Below are 8686 nucleotides of genomic sequence, written 5' to 3'. Positions count from 1 at the left end.
TTCTGTTTTCAGTTATGTTTACTGGAACCTGACCTTGCAATCATGGAGGGCATCTTTACAACCTACATGGATGATCTCGCAACAGGGGATCTTCATTTGTTTTAATTAATTAATTATTTTACCACTTACCTGGGACTCTTCCTCCTCTTAGCTCAGTGCAAACCAAAGTTCTGTGCTCAATGGAGAAGAAACAGTTCAGCAAAATCAGCCCAGGAAAACAACTGTAGAGAATTTGTTGTTGTTGTTTTGAGGAAGAGTCCCTTATAACACAGGCTGGCCTTGTACTTGCTACCAGTCAAGGGTTACCTTGAATTTCTGATCATCCTGCCTCTACCCAGAGTTCCTGGATTGTAGATGTACAGTATCATACCCAGATAATATGGTGCTAAGGCTTGAACCCAAGACCTTATGTTGTTAGGCTACACCCACTCTCAGTGTAGTAAGTCTTCCAAGAGGATTTTCTGTTGGATTTCATAATTCCTACTATGGCTAGAACGGACAACAAAGAGCAGATCCACAAAACCTATCCAAGCTGCCCCATAGATGTCATCGTTGTTGGTGGCTTCAAGCAGTGGGTAGAGACTGTGTTGGTCGGATACAAAGAAGATACACTCTGCTGTCAGGGCAATGCCACACATCTAGAAACAAGCCACAAGTGGATCTGTCAGGCTGGTGTCCAAGAGCAGAGCACTGGGAAGGGGATGGGAGTGGGGTACATTCTAGAGCCAAGTCCCTTCCCTTATATAGGCTTTGTGCAATGGATTTCTCATTGCCAGGGGATCCAACAACTATTTGTACATTGGTTCCTTCTTCATATACACTCTATCTTTGGTACTTTCTTCCACATATAACTCTGTCTGTTTGCTATTTGGGAAAGATTTAGGTAATGTTAGACCATCCCTGTACTATGACCCAACTTAGCGCTTTCTTGCATGAAAGTTATTCCCCATATTCTGTCTCATTGCAAATCTTCCCTCTGTTGTAATTCTTGAAGTGTCCTGGCCATTGTCACAGTGGTTCTGGAATCTTAGTGACTGTCTTCCAGGGCTCATTTCTATGGGTGAGGAATCATGGCTCCAAATGATAATGACTTATCCACAGCTATACACAGAGAGGCAGAAACAGAACAGAGCCATGGACCAGCTCTCTTGACTCCTTGACTAGTGCTCTTCCCTTATCCTCATGCCCACACAGATTGGGCTCTGAGACACTCTCACACTTTGTACAGAAGAACATCTGTCCCAGCACCTTCAATAGCAGAGTCCCCAAGTCAAACCAAGGTGAAACTGGACAGAAGCATAAAGGAATGTTTAGCAGGTGTGTTTGGATGTTGGCCATGGTGGAACATGAATCTTAATATTCATTATGTCTTAAAATTGGAAAGGAAATATCTATTTTAAAGTTGACCATCCTATTCTGTCATAATACATAGTTATATATGACTATTTTAAGATTCCAGCTAGTATATTTCTTACCACATTTCTTAAAATGAAGGTGAGCAGTAATTATACCATTTCCTTAAACTTTCACTTTTAATTAATCTAAAAACCATGCTTACAAGAAGAACACAACTTTTTGAAAACTACTCATGACTTACACCAACAATCACATGTCCAAAAATCAGCATGCCCTGGAAGCAGCGAACAGTGGAATCATCTTTGGCCATCTTCAGGATTTCCTATAAGCTGAAGACACAGTTAAGAGTATTACAGTTGATGGGGAGCAGGTGGCACATATTGCTTCAATTTCTATACCATCACCAAGTGATGACATCACCTATTTCCTTTTTTGCATACAAATCAAAGTTGTGAGAACTTTTAGTAATAGTAGAAATTTGATATCAGAGGTCAGCAATCATGGGAGTTTTATAAAGATTTTTTAAAAAGGCCTTTATAAAAATAAAGGCTTTCAGAATTTGATCAGTGTCTATCAGAAGTCCTTAGGGTATGAAGGACACCAGAGTCACTATCCTGAGAGGTGTACTGAGATTCTTCAAGGTTACCAGGGGAACAAAAGTAGGTCTGTCATGGTGATGACCAGGCTGACAGAAACTGATAGTCCCTGGTATGGCCTTTGCCATCCTTGGACAAGGCCAGCTGCAGCCACAGGGAAGTGAAGAGAGTTGGCTGAGGTCACTACAGCCTGTGGGTAGATGTTAAATATTTTGTTATCCTAAAGACATAGGTTGCACATAACGAAGTTTCCCGTTATGTAGGAGACGCACAGAGAAAAGAGGAATATTTAGCTCCTCTGTGCACTCTTCTAGGAACCTCATGTACATACCAGATTCTCAGAACCTAGCTAGAGCAATAGTGTGGGAGAGGAGAAGGCTCTTTTGCACACCAGGAAATCAAAAACCTAACTAACTGGTAAAGCAGTACATCTAAGGCCACATAGACCAGCGAAAGCAGATATGGTGGCGTCTTTGGTCTGTGTGACTCCGAGGCCCACACTCTTCCCTGCGGCTTACACTAGCTCCTAGAAACTATTTATACTGTTTATGCCAGATGCAACTAAACACAGACCTCTGTCTCCTTGAGAATTCTCTGGAAGGAACACAAGGTTAAGTGTTTGGGTCAATCGGTTTGGCTTCTGCACTTGAGATACTGAGAAAGACTGTTCACATCCCTTGACACTTTAACCAAGTGACATTCTAAGTCTAAAGGTATTAAATGACACAGTTGCATGTTGGGGCATGTAAAGATGCATGAGGAAAATGGTTACATTCTAGGATTTTGTGCTTGGAGAGAAGCTAAGTTCTCAAGTAGCTATAATACATAAGTAGTTGTCTAAATGGATGAGTGGGGTCTGGTTGTGAAAGACTCCAGCCTAGCTGATTATAGAGTCAGCCTTTGGGTCAGGAGAGGAGAGGAGGATGTGTAGGGGGAAAATGAGATGGGCGGTAGGCATTCCAAGGAGAGGACCAGTGAGGGAGGAGATTCAGAAGAGCAATGTGAAGACAAGATATCAAGTCAGCCAGTTCGGCTGAACTCCTGGGTTGTGGACAAGATCTGTGGGGAGGAGCGTCTTGCTTGGTCTATTTCTCCCCTTCCTGTTTGTCTTCTTAAAATCAGGTGTTTTTATGTGTCTCTGTGAGTGTATGTCACATGGGTGTGTGTGGATGCCTGAGTAGACCGGAGGCTTCGGATCGCCTGGAGCTGGAGTTAGAGGCTGTTGTGAGTCACCTGATGTGGGTCCTGGGAAGTGAACTAAGGCCTTTTAGAAGAACACTTTGTGCTCTTAACTGCTGAGCCATCTCCTTCAGCCCAAGTCTTTTTTATATGACTCTGACCTTGATAAGTGTTAACTCCTTTATTGCACTATAATGTATTAATAGCCTAGGTAATTTAAATATCCCTAAATATTTTTCCATTTCTTTTTTACCTTAAAGGCTGAGGATATTTAAAGAGTTAAAAATGTATGAGTGTTTTTGGCTCAGGGTTGGCACATAAACTCCATCAATGTTTGTCAAAGGAACAGAAGAATCTGGGCCCTTATTACACCATCTTTCGACACCACCCACCCTGCGGAGTTTCTGCTTAGAGATGCCGTTTATTTATCTGGAATAATTCTTCCACATCAGAAGGGTAGAACCTCACAGTGTCTAGAAGGCTCCACCATGAAGAACCTAACTGGTACAGCCGGATCAGTTACATTGTAGAGTTCAGTATTGGCACGCACGGACATTAATCCTGACCAGTTGGGCTGCTCTCTAAACTAGACACACAGACAAACAGACTTGGAAAGATAGAAATTCAGATAATAGGAACAGAGAGTAAAGGACAACTACCTGGAGAGGCCAAGTTCAACCTTGTCACTGACCAGCCGTGTACTGACTCTGCCACCATTTGTCACGCAGCAGTCTCTTGGTAGTGGTTAGTTGGGCTCAAAGAACAGAGAATTTTTTTTTCTTTCAGAGAATCTAACGGGGGCCTCTAGCAACATGGATTTAGATAGCACATTCACTGGACCCGGTGCTGATTAAGGGAAGGCTGTGAGGGATGTGGAGGAAAAAGAAGGGGCCAGAATGAGGTGCAATATGGGGTCTTAACTGGTCCAGAAGGAAGCTGAAGGGATCCTGAGCAAGGGATGTTGCCCCGGTGACTGACAATGATTTCCCAAAGATGCTTCTGTCACTGAGCTTTAGAAGTGGGTGGTGGCTTCCTGGCTAAAACCAGGTGGAAAAAGAGGCAACGACTGATCAGCACAACACGGGAGAATTCTAAGAGTCAGAATTAGGATGAGAAAATGCCGGCCAGCACGGAGACAAGAAGGGAGGGGGTAGGCAGGAGGCTGGATTGGGCAAAAAAAGCCTGGGAGAAACCTAGCCTGTGGCATGGTAGGAAATGCTGGCGGGGGGGGGGGGGGGCCCTCCTGTGGGTTGGCAGCTTCAGAAAGGGCTGCATCAATGTGGCACCCCTCTCATAGCCAAAAATGTACTGAACTTGCTGCCTCTTTCAGATTTTTCAAATAGTAACCCAGAGAGCCACGCTTGTGTCTTGGGGCTGGAGAGATGGGTTGGCAGTTAAGAGCGAGTGCTGCTCTTACAGAGTCCAGCAGTTCTCCTCACCTGGGCTGGACAGCCCACAACTGCCTGTGACTCCGGCTCCAGGGGATCCAATGCCCTCTTCTGGCCTCCAAGGGCACCTGCATGCTCATGCATGTACCACTCTACTCCCTGACACATGATTACAAATAAATCTTTTTTGTTGTTGTTGTTCTGTTTTGTTCTAAAGAAAGCCATGCTTATTTTCCAAAATGACCAAAAGGAATGCAAGCTGTTACCTGCCAGCCCCTACAGTGCTCTCTATCTGTGTCAAGTACCTTTTGTTCATCTTCTCAATAGACCTAATAAATGGATATTTTTGCCAAGAAAAATCTGTGCTTGTTTCTTATTGCTATAGTAACAGATTTCATCAGTCTTACAAATATAATATCTGACAGTTTGGGGTCAGAAGTCTGAAATGAGAGTCAGTGGGTTAAAATCTGTGTTGGCCGGGCTGCACTCCTTTTAAAATTTTAAATGTTTTGTATTTTTTGAGAGTTTCATGCGTAAGTACTGTACTTATAATCATTCACGCTTCCCTCTCCCCTCTAACTTGTCCTGTGCTTACTTACTCCCTCTCAAATTTATAACCTCTTCTATAATTATTATTGTTACACACACACACACACACACACACACACAGACACACACACACACAGACACACACAGACACACACACACACACACACACACACACACACACACACACACCTACTGAACCCATTTAGTGTTACTCCTGTATTTAGGGTTGACCACTTGGGATTGGATGACCTATCTGGAGGCTGGCCACAGAGAAAAGGGGTCCTCCCTCTCAGCAGCCACTGACTGCCTATAGCTCTTCATCTAGGGGTGGGGCCTTGTGAGATTTCCCCATCCATACTGGTATGGTTTTGTTGAGCATCCCTATTGTTGAGATTACATGGGATACACACTCCTTAAGGATCTAGGCAGAGAACCTGTTTCCTTCCATCTTGACAATGAATAAATGCAGAGAGACTCATTTGCTCAAGGCCATGCTGCCTGAAAGCCCAGGACCCAGAGTCAAATCCAAGTCATCCTGACTCGAAGTTATTTAACACTGGAGTTTAGCAACCCTGACACAACGCTAATACTTTAAGTAGAAAAAGAAATGCCTGTTTAGCTTCCTTGCCAACCTGGGGACAAAGAGAACACATACGCTTTCTCTATTCAGAAGAGCCTGTCTTTGCAAAGGTCAGAAACGCCAGGCTTCCCCTTGAACACTTTACTAGTTTCTTGCTGTAGCCTTTTCACAGGGCATTAACACACTAATATTTTCCCACTGTCATCCAGGAGACTGTATAGATGAAACCCACAGCTTTCCCTTCTGCTTTCTGGAAAGAAAGGGTGCAGTGTGAAGTCAGTGGGAGACCAGTGTTTGACCACATTTCCTCAGCCACTTGCGTGCTGTTTCATGGAGATAGGGTCTTTTGCAATAGTCCAGACTAACCTCAAACGTGTGAGCTTCCCACCTCGGCTTCCCAAGTAGATGTTTGTGGCACCCCTCTCATAGCCATAAATGTCCAGAGGAAGCCAAATGCGAGCTTCCTGTTGGTCACAGTGTAGTCTGGTAGTTGTGGTCTAATGCTGAGCATGCTAAACTAGGCAGTAGGATGCCAGATTCAAAGTCAAGCCTTCCTGTCAAGAGTTACTCTGAACAGTGACCAATCTTCCTAGGGTCTATTTCCTCATTTATAAAATGGGTAGAATACAATTTGTTTCATAGGACTATTATGATCATCAAATACTAAGATGGTTTACAAACAAGACATTGTTAATGATAACCAGGGGATATTTGGAAAGGAGAGGGTCTTGGGTTAAGTTTATGTTTAATACCCTAGAGACCCATGGGATATAGGAAGGTGGTACTAATGATGACTGGTTGGTCCTACAGTTAAGGGCTCCCAGGTCAAGGAGAATCAGCCTTGTATGCACTTCCTCTTCCCTGATGGGCAGTTACTTTGCCAGAGGGCACTGGAGGCCTTGCACCCACTCATACCCTTCTGTGATTATTTTGTTTCCATGATTGGCTTTAAGAGGTAAAAATCTCACTAAGAGAAGAGAAAAAAGCCTCCTAGCTGTGCTGGGGTGTGGCTAGTGTCAGGTACCAAGTTGCACGTCTGTCTGCAGGGAGGGTGTCTGTACATTCCATCAGCATTCCTGCCCAGTTAACTCTTGCCCTTGTGCCCTGGCCATGGCTGAGCCCTCTGACTCAGACTGTAGTGATGTAGACATGACCTCTGAGGTTTCTCTCGCACAGGGGGTGGGGTGGGGGAATGCTTTCTTTCTCTGCATTCTTTCCCTCTGTAAGAACGTAACTTTAGACTTCAGCTGCTGCTCAGGCTGGCATAGCTCACAGCAGCTCCTTCTCATCTATAGATGCTGGTGGGAACCCTACAAAGATACTGTCTGTGAGTCTCAACTGACAGACTTCCAGGTGCCTGGATCTGTCACCTGGGATGTGAGCTTACATTAAAGGCAGGTATTGGTGGCTATACATCCTGTTTGCCTTCTCTGCCTCCTTCCAGGGAGCCTGGCTTCAGGCTTGTACTTTGAAAGCTCCCACATCCTCAGATAGGTGTAAAAAGAGACCCAACTTCTGCCATGTGGTCCCAGATTCCTCTCTTTTTTTTTTTGTCTGTCTCTGATCCTGGGGCCTGAATATTTCTCTGAGGCTCCACCATGCTGCTGGCTCTGCCTGCCTATCTATGGCATCAATAACTTTTCTAATAAACTTTTCACTCCCCACGTGTCCCTCTTGAACCCCATTTCCCCCGCCCCCCGCAAACCTTTTACTCCTAGTATCTCCCATGTAGGGCTTCCGGTGTGTTATAGCAAGAGGCTTCCCGGTGGAAAGCATTGGTTTGGGTTATACTTGTTCCGGTCCCAGAGTGGTATAGTGTCTGATACACAGGAGGCATTCTGTTATTTTTCTAAATAAAGAGAAAAAGTACATAGATGTCTGTTTGAAGAAATGAGCGTGTAACTGAACGTGTGAATGAGTGATTTGCCTAGAGCTTGTTGCAGATTAGGTTAAGGAATAGGAAGGAGCAGAGAGAACATGGGCTTTGGATAGATCTTGGCTTGAATCTTAGTTTGATCACTTGGTTCTGTGATGCCAGGACTCCTGTTGAGCTCTATCTGTTAATGAGAATTATAAGGCCCAGCATCAAGAGTTCTGTAAAAATCAAATGAGACTATGCAAAGGTCTCAGGCCATATTGGTTGTCTAGCCAATATTAATTTTCTTGGCTTTTGCCTCAGCTTCTTGAGGCAGTCAGACGAGATCTGACAAGCCAGGAAACATTGAAGGGAGCAAAAGCAGTGGTTTCATTAAAAACAACACAACACAGCTATGATTTCAAAGGAAATAAAGATATATGATTTCAATCTGGACTCTAATATATGAGAACAGCTCAAAATGGTGCTTCCTCAGCTGGAAGAGGAGTGGGGAGTCTGGGACCCCAGAGCACCCAATCTCTCTCTTTTCCCTCCTCCTTTTTTTTTTTCCCCCGGTTTTTTTTTTTTGGGTTTTTGTGTTTGAAAAAGAAAGGGGGAAGGAGGGGGTTGCCCCTTCCTTTTTGCGGTCCCAAGACTCCCCCACTCCTCTTCCAGCTGAGGAAGCACCATTTTTAGCTTGCTCTCATATTATTAGAGGTCCAGATTGAAATCATTATATCTTTATTTTCCTTTGAAATCAATGGCTGTGTGGGTGTTTGTTTTTAATGAAACCACTGCTTTTGCTCCCTTATGTTTCCTGGCTTGTCAGATCTCGTCTGAACTGCCTCAAGAAGGCTGGAGGCAAAAGCCAAGAAGATTAATATTGGGCTAGACAACCATATGTGCCTGAGACCTTTGCATAGTCTCATTTTGATTTTTTACAGAACTCTGATGCTGGGCCTTATAATTCTCATAACAGATAGAGCTCAACAGGAGTCCTAGGCAATCACAGAACAAGTTGATCAAAACTAAGATTCAAGCCAAGATCTATTCCAAAGCCCATGTTTCTCTCTGCTCCTTCCTATTCTTAACCTAATCTGCAACAAGCCTCTAGGCAAATCACTCATTCACACGTCAGTACACGCTCATTGTTCTTCAAACAGACATCTATGTCTTTTTCTCT

The sequence above is a fragment of the Onychomys torridus genome, chromosome 12 (genome assembly GCF_903995425.1).
Source record: "Onychomys torridus chromosome 12, mOncTor1.1, whole genome shotgun sequence".
In the NCBI taxonomy this organism is placed as follows: Eukaryota; Metazoa; Chordata; class Mammalia; order Rodentia; family Cricetidae; genus Onychomys; species Onychomys torridus.
The sequence above is the reverse complement of the archived record's forward strand: the minus strand, read 5'-3'. Positions refer to the sequence as shown.